Source organism: Bactrocera dorsalis, chromosome 2, assembly GCF_023373825.1.
Source record: "Bactrocera dorsalis isolate Fly_Bdor chromosome 2, ASM2337382v1, whole genome shotgun sequence".
In the NCBI taxonomy this organism is placed as follows: Eukaryota; Metazoa; Arthropoda; class Insecta; order Diptera; family Tephritidae; genus Bactrocera; species Bactrocera dorsalis.
This window is the reverse complement of record NC_064304.1, coordinates 15485286-15503299: the sequence shown is the minus strand read 5'-3', so window position 1 is coordinate 15503299 and position 18014 is coordinate 15485286. Positions and strand designations below refer to the sequence as shown.

The 18014-nt window shown below is 36.3% G+C and overlaps 1 long non-coding RNA gene across 2 annotated transcripts in view; it reads left to right on the top strand.

Annotated features, from left to right (window-relative positions):
• LOC125776249 (uncharacterized) overlaps window positions 1–18014 on the top strand; it is a 206031-nt gene that overhangs the window by 161870 nt on the left and 26147 nt on the right. The gene's annotated exons all lie outside the window — the stretch shown is intronic.

Below are 18014 nucleotides of genomic sequence, written 5' to 3'. Positions count from 1 at the left end.
AGCTGCTTTGAAGAGAGCAGTTCGCGTCGGTTGTAGTGCTATTGCCAAACCCGATTTCCAACGCACAATGTAGATTCGGAACTCGAAAGCATTAAAACCGTTCACATGATGGAAGAGGAAGCTTTGTTATGCTTTTGGAGGTATGTCCATGGTGCTGGTTCGGTATTAAAGACTTAGCTCAGGGAAAACTCCAGCGAGAAGTGTTTGAAGTCGTAAGCAATACATAAAACGGCGTTCAAAGTTCAAAAAATGCTTAGATACCAGTCAGTCCAACCGGACGACGAAAGAAGAGGAAAGGTTGGCATGGGCTGAGGGAAAATGGAAGAAGGACGAGCTTTCAATGCATCGCCAACGCAATTCTCGTCCAAGAATCCGAATTTGCGAAAGGGATCGGGGAGAGAAATGCGGGCAAAAGGCGACTGTGCGCTAACTTGCTGTGACGAAATGCAGCGAATAAACTGAACTCGGCCATTAACGAAAAAATGTGGCGTTCTTGTTGATTTGAGACACGGAACATTATCTTGTTTGTAAATATTTTTGATGGAAATACCACTAACTTAAACTAATTGACTAATATATTTGCTTAATGACTCAGTTCAGCATCTCAAATATGAGGGCTGTATTTGTTATCTCACCATCCTTAATAACACTTTATTTAAGTGTATCATTATCAACTGGGTGACTCGAATGGCGACCCTTAGCGCCTGGAGGAACCAATTTCAAACTTGTCTGACTTGTTTTCTCAATTCCCGAAAGGCTGCTAGGGTTGGGTCCACAGAGTACCCTTAAACTTGAATTAAGCTTCACATATTTTTATATATTACTATCTTATTACCGTTTTGAAAAACGTACTCGGCTGAAAAAGCAATACACCCTCTCTACAAAATTGTTTTTGTTGCCTCTTATTGTTTGGAATTCCACCTATAAATACAACAAATTTAATTAGATGCAAAAATGTGCCAAAGCTCAGCTATTTGTTTCAATATTTCATTTCAAGACTCACTCATTTCCACTCTGTTTCGCTGCCGTCCGCGCAACCTTCAAACACCTGGCAGCTGACACACGACCAAACGAACAGTCAACAAAGCAACGCGAAAGGCCAACCAATTTTCCAATTTCAACTTTTTCGCCCACAGCGACGTTTCCGGCCAAAAAGAGAGGGTTGGCAGCGGAGCGCAAGCGGGCGTTAGGTGTGCACTTGGCGTACTACAGACGTCGCACGTTTCCATAAATCTCTTTGTCAAATTAATGAGCTCATTAAAATTCGTTTAACAATTACATTTTCGCCAATTTTCATAACAGATTTACAACAACAGCAACAATTGGGCTGAAAACATAAAACTTAAGCGGTAGCTGGCTTCGGAGGGCTGTGGACACACTGGATGTGGAGGCATACAAAGTAGTACGAGGTACCCGCGGCAGAGATAGCGCCTGGTGCAGCGAGACTCGCTGAGTCGGTGTGCTGTTGTGTGAGTGTGCGAACGGGAGAGGGAGGCTTACTAATTGCCGAGAGCAGCTTTACGAATTCCTTTTTTTTGCCATCGCGTATGCGAAGTGTTGTTGCCTGGATAACTAATGACACACTTTAATACAAATTTGTGCCGCGCTGTCGCGGTTCCCATGCGGAGCGCGCTTTCCACAGGTGCTCAACCCCTTTTTAGCGGCTTACAGGCGCCAGCGTCACTCTCATGCTCACACTTATACTCGTACTTGCTTTTACGATGATGCTTGAGTAATTTGCGTCGCACCTCGTCAATTATCGCCGTTAATAAAGCTGCGATGCGCAATTTCGCGCCCTGAAAAAAGCTTGAGCGGCGCACCAGCACAAGTGAAAGAACTGTGAAAGCGCTTGCGAAAAGCATTAACATCAAACGCAGTTTAACTTAAAGGGGCGCCACTCACAAAAGACGCGCGCTTCTTGTCTATTTACTGCGCGAAGCCGGAAGTGGGTAACATAAAGTATACCGTTATGATAAAGTGCGTTAACGTGGGCGCACACAAAGCTTCAAAGGCTTGAAACGCTGCCGCGTTTCACGGTGTCGCTTCAGAAAGGTGGACTGGTTCGGCGTGCGTTCGTGGATAGTCTTCGCTACGCTGCGCCTACCACCACAAATTACATTATACGCTTTCGTTAAACAAAAGCACAAACTGTGGCGGCCCGCCCAAGGAGTTAACTGTCAGCGTGTGCGTGGCAGCCACAAATGAGCGCATGTCTGCTCGCGCCAGCCATTAATGCTGCCGCTCAATAGCGGGTGAAACAATAAAATAAAATAGCGATATAATAATTTATGAGACATCATTAAAAGCAAATAGCTACGCTTCACATAACGGTATATAAGTAAAACGGTACATGAATGTCTTCCGCCTCGCAGTTAGACACCGCTGTGCGCCCACCTCGTTGCCCAGCCTCCGCTTTTATGTCCTCAGTCCACATCTAGCCGTCTGACAGTCCGTCAGTTCCGCGTCCGTTCAAAGAATTTCTATTTTTGTTGTTGTTGCGTCGCTCAGCGAGCTTTTAACGTCGCACTCGACGCAGCTGCCACAATCTTACAAGGACCCTCGTCTGGACCACCCGCATTTCAGCTCACTGCACAAACATACATACGTCTGTTTTGAGCGCTTTGACGTCTTTGTAATAAAAATTGTTATTATTACTTTATTTATCATGCTTTTTAGGGAATTTATTACGCTTACATACTTTGATTTCCTTTCCGCATTTTGGTTGTTACTTCGTGGTTGTTTATTATTCCTATTTTTAGGGAGTTTCTTATGCTTTTTATTGCTACTTTCGCTGCTGTACGGTGCGGAAGAGAATGAAAGAATTGATTTGTATTTTTATCTGAAAAATTTTGTTTTAATAGACTGATAATATCGATAGTTAGTCCCTGCGCTTTGATATAGTGTATACTTTTTTTATACATTTTCTCTTTTTATAAGCTGGCCTAGCTCATCGTTTCTCCTTATACGCCACTGCCATTATCTTTTACTGCTTCGAAAATATTTCTTAGGATCTTACTTTCGAAGATTTGCATTTGTTTTGGTTTTGTCTTTATCGAGTAGAGTTCATGTTTCAGCTCCTTAGCATAAACCTGGTCGAGTGATGGTTTTGTATAGGTCCAGTTAATTTAGATCAAGTTCAAGTAACTTAGAGGTCTAGGTTTCCAAATGCGTTAGAACTCAGTTTCCAAATTATTTGAGCGATTACTTCAAATATAAGAGAACAAATTGATACATTGTATATTAAAACATTAACAGTAAAAAAAAAATTTGAGAAAGCTTGAGAATGCTTTTACATAGCTTAGAATGAACTGTCAAACATCAGTAAGCCCCAAAAGTCCTCGTCCTACCATAGTAAAATACATTTAAAAATACAAAAAATCGTTCTTTTTATTTAACATATGTATGTAAATAGTTCTCTTCAAGGGTCATACACTGATTATAGTGACCCTCTAAGGTTTCCATTAAATTTTCTTTTTGTAGTATAATTTGTTCTCTAAATCAAAATAAGTTTCGGTTTCGGCGATTACCCTTTGATTTCTCCCCAGCGAGCATTCTTTTGATAACTACGAACAGAATATAGTCGCTGGAGGCCAGATCTGAAGAATTTAGTAGATGAGAAATAAATTCGAAGCATAATTCATGCATTTTTGCCATCGTTTACATACACTAGCTTGTGGTCTTGGTGAAACAAATCTGTCCGTTTTTCGGTGATTTCATCTTCCACGTTCCACGTTCTTTTTCGAAGATAGTCAATAAAAATTATACCATTCGCATCCCAAATTTTAGAGGACATAACCTTTTAAAGCAGGCTCCTGAGTTTTTTTTTAGAACACTCAGAACGTTATATTTGACAAACTAATGATTCGACAGATGTCAAATTTATACACGTATTTTCGTAGGTTAGAGCTAACTAAAAATCATACACTTTTAGACTTAATTCTAGTACCTCTATCTATGTATCAGATCGGGTACTTTTCAGTTGACCTGTCACTACGCAAGTTGTCTATTCATAACAAAAAAGTTGCGAGAAGCCTTTATAAGACTTAAGTCTATACTGTAATTATTTATCAAGTTCGAAACCTGAAAAACAACTAACAATTTCATGAATTTCTATTTTGACTAACCGAATCTTCTTATCCTTGTTCGGAAAGTAATTGGCTGACGCTTCTGCAGCCGCACTACATCCCAGATGTACCCCACCCCTCCCGCCTTTCTGGACTTTTTTGATTCCTTGCCTGAAAAGCACGATGAAAGGCAAGCATTTTAAGACGGCAGAGGGCATCCAAGCAGCGTGCACCTCGGCTCTCAAGGCCATTCCGGAGAATGCCTTTTGTGACCCCTTCAATGCTTGGTAATCGCGCTGACAGCGCTGCATCGACGCAAAAGGAGGCTATTTTGAAAGTTTTTAAAGAATTGTCACGATTACTTTAATAAATTTATTTGAATCGACTCAGTCCTTTTATTTTCTAAACTCTAATTTTATGAGGAAAAACGACAAAAATCCCAAGTTTTCTTCTGATTCTACTTTTTAAGAATAGTTCCCTTTATAAAGATAGTGTTCAACTAAAGATAAGAGATAAAGATAGTGTTCAACTTTTGCCAAGTCATTGGAGATTCCTATGTGACTATCTGACGATCCAGCTATTGGTAAAACAGTTTTCTGATTTATAGTTGAGAGAGCAATCAAAATGGTTACGGCGATATTCATAGGATGTAAAAAGATGTTCAGCTGAAAGCTAATGCTAACCATTAATCATATAAATAACTATACTTTGAACAACCTTTCTGCATTGAACTAGATTGTGTGCATATATGTATATACGAGTATGTGACATCTGCTGTACCCCATAGTGTTCGAAGTTTCACAAAATAACATTGAAGTTGTGGTTACTGTAGCCACAAAAAACTGTTCCAAAATAGTTAAGGTTTAACTTGGTTAAGTGACAATAATTGTTGGGATATAAGTCCCTTTTACAATTTGGTTATATGTAAAGCTCCGACTCCCCACAAACGGTTACATGGTGCTCATTTGAATAAACATTTAAGTCTACTTTCTCAGTAAAAAGGTTTAAACGACTTCAACGTCGATGACTATGTAGCTTCGATACTTAAATTCACATTCATGATTCATGAAATCAATTTCATATACATAATAAGCAATTTTTAAAGAAATAAGCTTTTCGAAAAAACCCACTCTTCTTCCGATTCAAAATTTAAAAGCTTTAAGTCTTTATGTTTTTCATGATTATTGGATTATTTACCAATTTTCTTAAGTGATGTTCCTCAATCTTTTGCTAAAAATATTACAAAAAAATGTTTGTGTTCGCTATTTGTTTGATTTTCCCCCTTTACGCTTTAAGTGACGCAGCTAAATTAAATAAACTCAGTGTAAGCATGATTTCTAAAACGCAGAAAAAAATAAAAGTAAAAGCTTAACCACATAAAGAAGTCACAATTTACCGTATTCATCGTCAAATATTACTTAAGTGTCGGTGCCCCGAACCCGGCAATTCTATTAAGGGCGAAATATGACGCTCCCAATGTGTGTTGCTGCGGTCGAGTAGTGCCACAAAGCTGTGGGGTTGTTGTTGTAGTTGTTGCAGTAACCATGAATGACAAATTTTTATGCTATACGAAACGCGTTGTGGGTCGGAAAAAGCACGCACATACACACAAACTCAACCATATGCTTAGTTTTCCACCGCAAATCAAATACACACACAACCACTTATGCTTCAGCTCAACTATTCATACATATATAAAACATAGTGTGGACCTCACCGACATCAATAGCGGCGTATTCCGCCGCTGGCGTCTTCTCCCCTCGCCCTGTACTCGTACATTATTCACTAAAGCCCACTAGTCGACGCTGGCGCTCGTCACGCTTCGCTTGGTGCATGCCACCTTTCGCCGTTCACCGTTCGCATGCCTTTTGTATTATTATTTTGCCGTTACATTATGCGACTGACTAATATTGACATTATCATTACTTTTAAGCCGTTAGTGGTCTTTTGTCTGCGAATTGGAGCAAATTCTGTCATAAATGGCTTATAGAAAAATTGCTGATCGTTGCGCGGGGGGTGGCGAGCAAAGGAGGTAGGTAGAGAATGTATTAAATACATATAGTTGGAAATATTAATTTTTGTTGAAACGGTTGGGAGCGCAAGGTATGAATACTTCAAAAGTGATGAACAAAATTCAGCCGGTCTCCGTCGGTGCGTTTGTTAGCTCCGCAAAAACAGAGAGTGAACAAAGCGCTTTGACATGGAGTTTGGTCGAGGCAATCGAATGGAAAATCGTGATTAAGCTTAACTGATGTACAAATTAATAGAAACACTCAAAACTGAAATTAATACTTCTAATGAAACGGTATAGAGAGCAACCCGGGAATATTGTGACGTTTTTACGACGAATTTTAGTGTAATAAAAGCCGCTAAGACGTTGGCACTGATTGAAGTGGTTGCCTTTACAATAAACATGGTATCAAAAATCACCATAAAAAGTTCGAATCGCCAGTTAAGTACTTGTGAAATCTATCTTTATCACAAGTTAATTTTTTGATAAAGAGTCTTTAGAGTCAATCATCTAAGATTTCAAACTTTTACTGCATATGGTTACAGACAGTTAGGATTTCAGGTATAACAGCTAACACGACTACCAGTTTTACGAACTGTGAGTATTCAGCTGAGATCCGATTACCCTTAAGAAAACACTCAGATCTTTCACTCACCTTCTAATAATCAATGTTGTGGACTACACAGATATTTTGGTTGAGTAATTTGGTTTTTGGCTCATTGACCTTTGATCTTTTGATTTAGTCAAGCTTCTGTGGAACTCATTTCCGAAATATTTTCATGAATTCTTTTATATAGAAAATATATGTTCATATTTCAAACCTTGTGTTCTCTAAATACGATTTTTTTGTTTTTCATTGAGTTCCATTTTGGGGGACTTTCACAAACCTTTTATTTTTGTTGAAGTTTTCTAAAAACCATATCATCATGATAGCTAAGCTAGCTTTTTTCTATCGAGCAAGTAATGCACGTAAGAAGCAAGTAATGGGTCTATGCACAAACCTTTTAAGAATCTCAAACAATCACGAGGCTATATAAAGAAGGATTAAATATAGGGAAGGTTTTTTAGCTAAAGATTTTCCAGCGGAATAGGGCTTGCTTGCAAAAGATCAAAGAATGCGCGTAATATAGTCTAACCTAAGGCTTGGAAACCAAGGCTAAGTTAGACTAGGTTAAAAGTCATTCTGTAGTGGATTCCACATGAACAGCTGTAACGCCGGTCTATTGTGATATTTCAATACTGCTAAGTATTGATCGGAAAGACGTTAAAAAATCGACAAATTGCTTCGAGCCTGTCACAAATTTGTTAATCTCAATTTCGGCTATATCACCAGGTTTGCTAAAAGTATAACTGACGAGATGTTTCAACCTCAGTCTGACAAAAGTTGGATAATGGAGGATACTCCATACTCCATAGTTTGATGGTTAGCGTCGGACAAAATTTTCAGCTTTACCCCATGTACGACTATTGGACATCTGTAGGATGATTCATGCTGAGAGCACAATCGTTGTGTTATTTACGTGAGTACCTGCCGGTGACGGCCTTACCCCACGATGCTTAAAACATTGTGTTGATCAGCGTTCCCAATAATACGTGCAAAAAACATTATTACGTTTCAATTGGTCAGGTGGAAGGGACAAGCTGATATTGGATTTTAGTCCCCTCTTACGACGGCCTAACCTTATCACGGGAAAATTCTATCCCACTATCCAGTAGAGTTCCTGTGTTCTACTCTAAACCAGAAAGATTTCGAACTCACATGGAAGCTAGCTGTTGACTAGCGCATGCTAAGCTCACGTGAAGTCGAGAGGTCCAGTACCAGAGGACAATGAGCTGGGTCTGTCTCTCAGTCCGACAAAATGGAACTTTTCCAATATCCAGTGATATCACCAACGTCAGACACCGAATTGAGTCTTATAATAAAGTAGCTGCTGAACTGATCATCAGATCGTTCAATTTTTTAATAGTAATCATTGCGAACTTTTTGAACTTAACGTTTAATAGATTTCAAAGTTTCGTTTACTTATGTAGCTAAGTCTAACTGGCGTAAGCTCAAAACCGACTGAGGTTTGATATTTTTGCATCTGCACTCTAAATTCCCTAGTAAATGGTTGCCTAACAATAATATTTAGTGTTAACAACTTACTCAAGAAGTATATGCTAGATTTATGTAACTAGGATAGGAAATCTTTAGAGCCTTAAAGTCTTGAAGCTTTTGAATTTTTCCATTTTAAAGCTTTTAGTGATATTACAGCTTAGGGAAAATCACTAATCAACTAAGACGCATTCATAAAATAGCAAATTAAACCAAAATAATGAAAATAAAATGAAAAATTATTTCTCTAATCTCTTTTACATCCCGCTATAAAATGCTCAGTACCCATTTTCCACTTGAAAATTCTACACATCCACCACAAATGTGCATGCAATGACATAAAGCACTTTCACAATATTCATAATTTGGCATAAATTTATCTAGAGTACCATTTGGAGTTCCATTTTCTTTTGTTCTCCTCTCTATGTGCATTTTATTTCATATGCTATTCAATCAATTTAAGCACTCACCAGTCATCAGTCACCGCTGCATACTTCATAGCATTCATTCATTCGCCGAGTCACTCACTCACTCATTCATCCATTCAGTTTATATACAACATTATTGACATCATCGTCAACGTCTGTGTTTGACATGAACAATGGCAGCGGGCAGGGGGCGTTGTATAAATACTCAATTGAAAAATATTCGATTTTATTTATGAATATGCGATACCATGCATACATACATATGTACATATATTCATATATACATATGTATGTATGTACATATATTCATATATACATATGTATGTATGTGTGCATATGGAATTTACGGCGGCTTTGTTCCAGAACTGCAGAATGGACGCAGGTGCTCATCGCCGGCATTGTGTGCCCTGACATGATTTCGGCTGGCAGAGCATATGTCAAAAACTGAAAAAAGCAAAACATTTTGGGGAGAAAATATGTTAAAAAAAAAATATGGAGAAAAATCTTGCTGGGCATCTGCTGGTGACTGCATTTAAAGTTATTTGCTTTGTTAGTGGCTCTACCCTCTATCGCTCTACGGTAAAGATAAATAAATGTGAAGTCAAGCTCACATGGCGTGGTTGTGCAATGAAGATGTGTGTGTGTGTGTGTGTGTGTACTTGTGTGAACTATGGATGCTTGCGCCACGTGACTGCGTTGTATGGGTTTACGGATTTCAAAACAAAAACAAAAAATTAATAAATAAACTGAAATAAAAGCGGCTAAGCTTTATGGCTTTATTCGTCTGATTATACTCGAATTGAAGGAAGAACTTGAAAAACTGATCATTAACTGGCAAAAAGTTGTGCGCATAGCTCAGAGTGTGTGCAATGGAAAATGGTAAAGATTATAGATTTAGAAGGTTCAATAATCTGTTCCATAAAAGAAAAAAATATATATATAATGCTGATGCACCCTTGTTATTATCACAATTACTTTTTGCATTCTGGTTGTCTAATGAGGTATTTATATGTATATAGGCATGCAGCATGACATTACATCGTTGAATATACGGTGTAATATCATAATCATAACATCAATTTATTATATCGCTAACTATAATTTACTGCTAAATGTGGTGCTTTTTTCGTAATCTTAACACTGATGTGATGTGTCACTTGTGAACATGTGATATCTCGTCATCTCTATAGTACCCCATTAAACAATGTTTATTTTTGTAATCAAAACAATACGCCGCTTTAATATAAATGGTTTAAAAAATTAGTCGGTTCCGGTTACCTCAACGATGACATCACATCATATACTTATATGTACATATATATGATATCTCTTCACATGTAACCCATTTTAATAGTTAAATAAATAAAAATTACTAATTTGTTTGTGATTTATGTTTTTTAATCATTAATATGATATGACATCATCAAGTCGTCCGCATGTGATATCACATCACTTCAACATTTTAATATCGCTTTTATATACTATTGAGTAAGAAAGTACTGCAAACGCTTATAAAAGCTAGTTATTTATGCTTTACACTTCCTTTGACGTCATACTATCGATTTAGTTGTGTATATGATATGATATCTCTCATTTTTATCACACACGTACATTTTTATAGTCAAATAAATAAAATGTATTAGTTTGAATGTAATTTTTTTTCTAATCATTCATATGATATCACATCTTCAAAACGTCAACATGCGATATCACAACGTTTAAACATCGTTTTTATATGCTGGTGATTAAAAAATACTGCAAACGCTTATAAAATTTAGTTATTTATGTTTTACACTTCCTTTGACCTCACACTATTGGTTTAGTTGTATAGGTGATATCATGTCACATCACCTACATTTAGTATGGTTGACAAACAGGTACACGTATTTTTAATTTGTTTAATAATACGATTATAAGAAACTATTAAACTGTGTTAGACCAAATAACAGCACACACATTTTGTGTTCCTGACGCACAACACATGATCTTCTTAGCTATATGACATCGCATCAATAGTTTTGTCCGCTTTAAATGCATTAAAATATTCGTGAATCTTCGTGTTGTTCAGAACATAAATAATTATTTATTAGCAAATAATTAAATTAAGAATACTGTAGAAACGTTTTTTCAATACAAAAGTCATAACACTCTATGTCTGATTTTAAACATTTTATTAAAATTTTATTTCAAAAACTAAAATTAACTTGTCTTCTTTCTTTCTTTTACAGGTATGTCAAAGCTATCACCTTTCAAAGTCAAAGGTAATAAGTAACAACAAAAATATATATATCAGCATTGCTTTCAAATCACCATTTCTCTGAATTCCTTAAACCAAGGTAACTGAAAATATCACATACATTTCTTCTTTTCTCACATTTGAAATATGCGCTTTGTGACTTTCTCCGTACTTGTGTTTAAGCATTTTTTATTACACATTCATCATTTATTACTTCGAAAAACGCAGCTCCATTGAAAATCTGTCAGTCGAGTGCATTTAAGCGCCTTAACTGCCAACGTTTTTCCAACTAACCGCTCCTGCGTCGCAGCAAACGCCAACATTATGCTCGACTCTCATTGCTCTATCGAGTGATTGCCAGCATGTTTTTATTTTATTAAAATTTCTATTTTGTAATTTTCGATTTTTTCATTTTATTTTGCACAATATTGCAGGCAAGCAACAACAACCACAATAATCGCACTGCACTCTGCTCCGGCGCATCTTAAGCTGTTGCTGCGGCGTTTGCCGAGACTGAATTCAATTTAAAATTCGTTTTGTTACGTTTTGCTTGTTGTTGTTCTTGAAAAATGTGAAAAATGAGAAAAAGATCAACTAAATATGCCTGGGCCAATATAATGTTGCAGGGACAGAGTTGCCAGTTAGTTTTTTAAATTAAAATAACTAATAAAAAAAAATTGCAATATGTTTGCCTAAATTATATATAGACTTGCTATGACAAAATGTAAGAAGCGTTAGTGTTGCCAGATTGTTTTAGAAAAAAAACTATTGTTTTACAACTTTAAGATGCATTAAAATATTGTATCCACTTTAAATTAAAATTGGAAATATGTATTACAGCTATTACTTTAGAAAATTTAGTGCTGCCAGACTGCTTAAATTTTTTTTATTAAATATTTGTACATTTTTTTTAATTAAAAGAAACTTAATATTTTGTTGTGACAACAGTAGTCGTATTGTCAGCGTTGCCAGATTGTTTTGAGAAAAAAATTAATTTCAAAAATTTTGTTATTCTAAAATTATATTTGAAATTTTGAATAAAAAAAATATTTGTTTGCTTGCTTGCTTAATGTCAGCGTTGTCAGCGTGTTTTGAGAAAAATATTAATGACTTAAAAACTTCGAATATTTTAAATCTCGATTTGAAAATATTGGGAATTTCGTCTACAAAGCACTTCTGAATACAAAATTTTATTATTTTGTACATAGTTTCATATTTCAGTCGCACTCATCAATTTTTTATTTTATTTCCTAATGCTTTCACTTGTTATTAACTTTAAAAAATATTAAGAAATTTCCATTTTTTCTTCGGTTATATAAATTTCCCACAAAAGTCCGACAATCTGGCACCACAACTAACTTTGTCCGTGGATAGTTTATAAAAAGTAATATGAGCACCGTCTTTGCCGTCGCGCATTTTCTGATTGTCAACTAAGCGGTTATCTCGAGTTTGCTCTCGCACCCGCGTTGTTGTATCTTATTTTCCGTAATTCAATGACTTGCTCGCATACATACATATCATGCCAGTTCCGACTCACGCACACACATAAGTATGTACAGCTTAGTCGTGCGCTTCCTTCTTATTTACTTTTATTTTCTTTCAATAGTTTGTTTTGTTGTTGCAATTTTCGCCAATCGTTCGAAATTGAATTTTCTCACTGCCTTCCATTTACTTCAGTTTGTGTGTGTATGTGCTTTTGTTGCTGTTATTGCACTCTATCCGTTCCTGCTTATAAATAGTCTTTGGACCTTTTTTTTTTGCTGCTGCCAAGCTCTTTACTTCTGAAGTATAATATTTACTTTTCCCTTTAGTGTGAATTGAAAATCAAGTTTTAAATGAATGGCACTTCTCAAAGCTTCTTAACTGCGTTCGGAACTATGGACACTTCAATGACCGCGTATTTGTTCGTTGGTGTTTATTGGCTATCTTCAAGTGGACATTGTATGTGGTTATTGGGTGGTGGAGTGCGAAAGTTGTTGAATCTGTTGATTATTTCTAGGTGAAGGGTTGAATAGCCTTTATAGTGTGGTTAGTAATGGTCACCGTTTATTGTTATACAGGGTGAGGTATTTTCAGGTAATTTTTGTATGTATCACATTGCTAGAAAAAATTTTATAATTGAAAATTTGTATTAATTGTTGGCCAAATCTCATTCCAAATTGAATTCTTGAAAAATATAGATTTCAGATTTTTTTAAATAATTTTTAAGTACATAAGTTTTAAATATGTGTATTAATGTGCTCTAGAATCGTCAATTGTTTTGTATTATTTATGAATTATTTAGTTAGTTAGTTGAACATTGAATGTTTCAATAACTATTATATATCTTTCCACTAGGAAATAGCCTTCAATTATTAGGAAAATTAGATCGTAATAACTGAAGTTACATAATGGCCTTCTAACACCTGACGTTACTAAAAATAAATATTTCTTTGTTTATATTATTGAAAAAAAACATTAATTTTTTTTTTCATTTTATAATATTAAATTTATTTAAAAAATTTGGCAAAATCAAAATTTCAAAGAAGTGGCAACCTTTATCAAACTATATTTTCTTTTATAAGCTTTTTTACATCGTTTCAGCGTTCTAAATGCATTCCAATATTGCTTTGACTTACCAATGCTTTTCCTAAAAATTTTAAAAGTTCGAATATGTGGCAACCTCGGCATGTTTTTTTATACATTCCCAGTATTCTACATTTGAATAGTGCTAATTCTTATTAAAATCGTTTTAACTGAAACTTATTTAAGATTATTTCAAAATAAAAGTGCTTAAGAAAGCTCGAAAGCTCGAAGACCTAATAGATTTATTTTAAAGGTTTAATTATATAGAAACTAGCATTTTAGATACTAAGCTCGTAATCTAATTCTCAAGATATAAGACTGATCTAAATATTTCCAACAGGTGGCAACCCTCTTCATCAAATATTTTAATGCTAAGCTTTCTATATCAAATCAGCGGCTTGAATACATTATAGTGTAGTTTTAACCTAGAAAGATCTTTATTAAAAAATTTAAATTTTCGAACCGGTGGCAACCCTTTTTAAACTTAATTTTTAGTTATACGTTTTCTGTATCACTTCATGGTTCTAAATATATTAAAATGGCGCTTTAACTTACCAACAATTTTATTAAATAATTTTATTTTTTGAACAAGTGACAACCATTTTATGTTAACTCGTTACCGCTTGAGTATTCGAAACATGAACAACCTAAAATTTTACTTATATCAAGTCAGGTAAGCCAGCAAAACTAAAATGGCTAAAACTTCACAGGGCCTGAAAGCTCAAATACAATGGAGATTAACTTTAAGGGTTTATTTTGTTATTTTAATATGAGATCTCTGGTATCGTATTTAACACAATAATTATTAAAAGTTTTTCTAGAAAGAAGAAGCCTTTATTAAACAAAGTCATTGCGGGGAGCTTAATTTTTTCTCTCTGAGCTTTAGTCAAAAATATATTTTTTTCCGGGAACTACCCTTTTATATACCACAAAGTGAATAAGTCGCAGCTACAATAACAAATGTCAAGAGTAAGTCACCAGGGAAGCAACGAGGCACCTCTTGAGCATTTGTCCTGCTTTAGCAAAGCAATGAATTAAAGACTTGGAGGCCTATGGTATAAATGGTATAAAACACTGAAAGTGGTAGAAGTTGTTGAAATTCAAGTCAAACGCTTTCATACTGAAAGTTGACTATTTTTTCGTAAGAACTACGTACGGCACTCCATATGGACTCGCCAAGGAACATAAACGGCCAATGCGTGGTTCACGAGCCTACCACACTAATCTAACTTAACCTACAACACGGTCATTAGTGATTCAACCGTTTCGTACAATTTACGAATACATAACCATGCAATAATTTAACAATAACCTTTCGCGAAGACTTGCATTTATAAAACTTCGTTTCAGCTCTCCAATGCATAAACTTCAAAAAACACTCCCACCCTTAAAGATTAACACTTGTCTGGCTCCAATATCTCCTTGCGTTTCTCGAACACATTTCAAGGTTTTTTAATCAACTGTTCTTTTGTTATTACCGAATTTAAAAATCTCAATATCATGCTCCGAGATGCTTCTTATTGTGTTTGGGTACAAAGATTTAACAAAGCTCCAAAGACACATATGTGCATTCACATGTGTTCATCATAGATCTCTATAAAGTAATACCCTTGCGTTGTAATGCCGTTCACATTTTCCCCCGACAAATTTTCACAGTTGGCTGGCAACGTTTTTTCAGCTTTGCTTTGTTATTTCATTGATTCTATGCGCTCTTCATTGCGCTTCAGTTGCTCTGCTCGCATACTGATATTTATTTTTCTAACAATAACAAGTTTATGAACATAAAGATAAACATACGCTGGCGTACACTCACACAATCGCACACACGCAAGTGTTTGCTTTGAGCAGTGCGCCACACTCTCGGCCTCCCGCCCTCCCTAATATTGCATTATTTTCGAGACTGTATATTTTTGCTGTCAAAATCAATTGAGTTCCTGTATTATCGTTGCCGCCCTTGCCGCGCCAACCCGCGCGCTGCCACTAAACGTTGCATACACAAAGGCGCACTGCACTGCTGCCCTTGCTGCTTGCTGCTGCATTGTTTTAAAATGCGCATTTGTCACTTGTCGCCCGCGTCACGTCCGCTCCCGCAGCGCTACACCCCTCTCTCAGCGGCGTTTTCGCTCGTTTCCGCTCACTGCACGCGATTTTGTTTTTCGCTAATATTTGGCGAAATTCTTTTTCGCATTTTGCTTTCATACGGTATTTTTTATTGGGCGACATACAATGTGATCTCAACCCTCACGCCACCCGCTCTCCCTCCTTTGCATTTGATATTTGTCAATTTATATTTTATATTTATTTGTGCGTTGTTGTTGTTGTTGTAGCTGTTTATTTTTTGCTTTTTTGCTCTTTGCGAATATTTTCCTCTTCACTGGCAGCATTCTTGCGCTCCAAATCCCGTTATTGCAGTTGCATTTTTTCATGATTTGTGCGCTGTTTTGCCATAACCATTTGTTGGTTTTCAGTTTTCAGTTTTGTTTTTGTGTTTTTTGCTTTTTGCTCACTCGCAATTTGTTGTTATTGACTATCACAAATCTCTATCTCGCTTTCATATTTTCGCTGGTCATACGCGCTGCAGCAGAAGGAGTATGTAATAATAGCAACAAAAAAAAAATGCAAAAACATAAGACAACAACAAAATATAACAACTACAACGAAAATATCAATGACAATAACAACAACAACGCTTTCAAAAAATAAATTTCATTGACAATATTTCGCTTTCGTTGCAACCGAGCTTGTGCACAAAAGTAGCAAATATTTTTCGTTGTTATTTTTCCGCTGTTGTTCTTGTTCTTGTTGTTGTTATCAAGCATTTAGCTACGAATTTGTTTTGCTTCCGTTTGCAGCGACAGATTTTCGTACACAATAATATAAATGTTGGCGTTTATCGCAACAATATGCAGTTTGTTGCCTCGGGCTGTCAGCCTGTCTGTGTGTGTGTATGTGCGCGTGTGTGGGTATGTGGATAATGCAATGTTGCTCGTTGCATGCAACTCTTTAAATTCCTCCAAGCGCTACGTCTGCACTGTTTCCTTTCTTCAGTCATTAAATTTGGTTCAGGCTGGCCTGTGCTTGCGTGCCGTTGTGGTTCGAGCGCTTCAGACCTCAATGCCTCTTCCACTCAATTAGCGATTGGCATGCAATTTCGAAATCCACCTGCAGTGTATTCAATTACTTACTGAGGAGTGTTACGTTTGCAGCTATGAACGCAACGGCTTGCAAGCATGTAATTTGCGTGAAAAAGCTCCAGTTACAGGGTGTTTATTTTGGAAAAATGATTTTCAAATATTTGTGTTTAAGAATTTTTATGGTGAAGCAGTGTCTTTTTTTTCAAATTTATAAATGTCTACTCAGTGTTAGGTCAAGGTTAAGTTAGATGGTTGATCCAAAGATCGCACTTGGATCGCTATCTGCATTCTTTTGTGATGCCATAAAAATTAAAATTCTGTAATTCGAACTGCTAATCAGAAAAACGTCTTGTGAACAATAATGTTTGGCTGGGCGTTTAACTTTTATTCCCACCAATTCGGTGGGACATCTCAAAGTGAGAGTTCATAAGTATTTAGGCCTCGATCTCGCAAACGCGGGACAATCAAGAGGGAAGCACCGAGAAGATTCCAACTCGTCTTCTTTATTCAGTTAGTGCAGCTGGCGTCGGGTTAGATTTTCAACCTTACTGTATGGACGACAATAGCATAATATTCTGGCCAGTAACAGGCTAGCCTAACTGAAAGCAAAGCGCTTACTGGATCGCTTATGATCGATCTTGAACCAAAACCATCTTGCGGCAGCTCATGAACCAATTTTCCACGAAGCCCACCTATCCAGTAGTAGTGCACACGAGAAGAGTGGAGCACCGTCCCGTTCCTATTCTATTAATGGAGGGCTAGGTTACCTTTCCTTACCAGCTCATCAGCTTTATTGCTGCTTGGAGGATGCACATTGGACCAGTAGATCTAACGGCAGCGACCTCCTTGTTAAACATTTAAATAGTCAGAAAGTCTACGCAGTGAACTCTTTGGTGCATATTTTCTAAGGAACAGGCAAGGTTAAAATAATCCACAATATGTAGATATGTTCTCAAAAAATTCATATTTCATGTATGCATTACTGAAAACATCTAAGCTGCAGGCACGAGTTTAGAATTCTAAGGTTAGGAATTAAAAGCTTTTTTATTTTAGCTCGAACTTAAACATTTGCGAAAAAACGTATCAAGTGGAGTTAAAGAGGATAAATCCAGTCTTAAAAGTGATCTTCCTTTTTAACCCATTATATGTTATAGAATTTAGACTATCTCTGAGGAGTTGGGCACTCTTATGACAACTTTCGCTTAAATTGTAACAAAACTTGCTGATTTATGAGCACAATTGATCTAACAAGACTTTCGATAAATATTATTATGTGTTCCTCTAAACCTTAGAAAGCTGTATGATAATATTAAAAAAATATATATATTGGAAAAAAAATGAGTTCCCATTTGGGTTCACTGCATAAAATGCATCCGCCTGAAGGCACATATCCAATATCATAGGAATGACCTACCAACACTGCTTCATTAAACTGCACAAACACCCTTTACTGCTGACGCATATACATATGGTATGTTTGT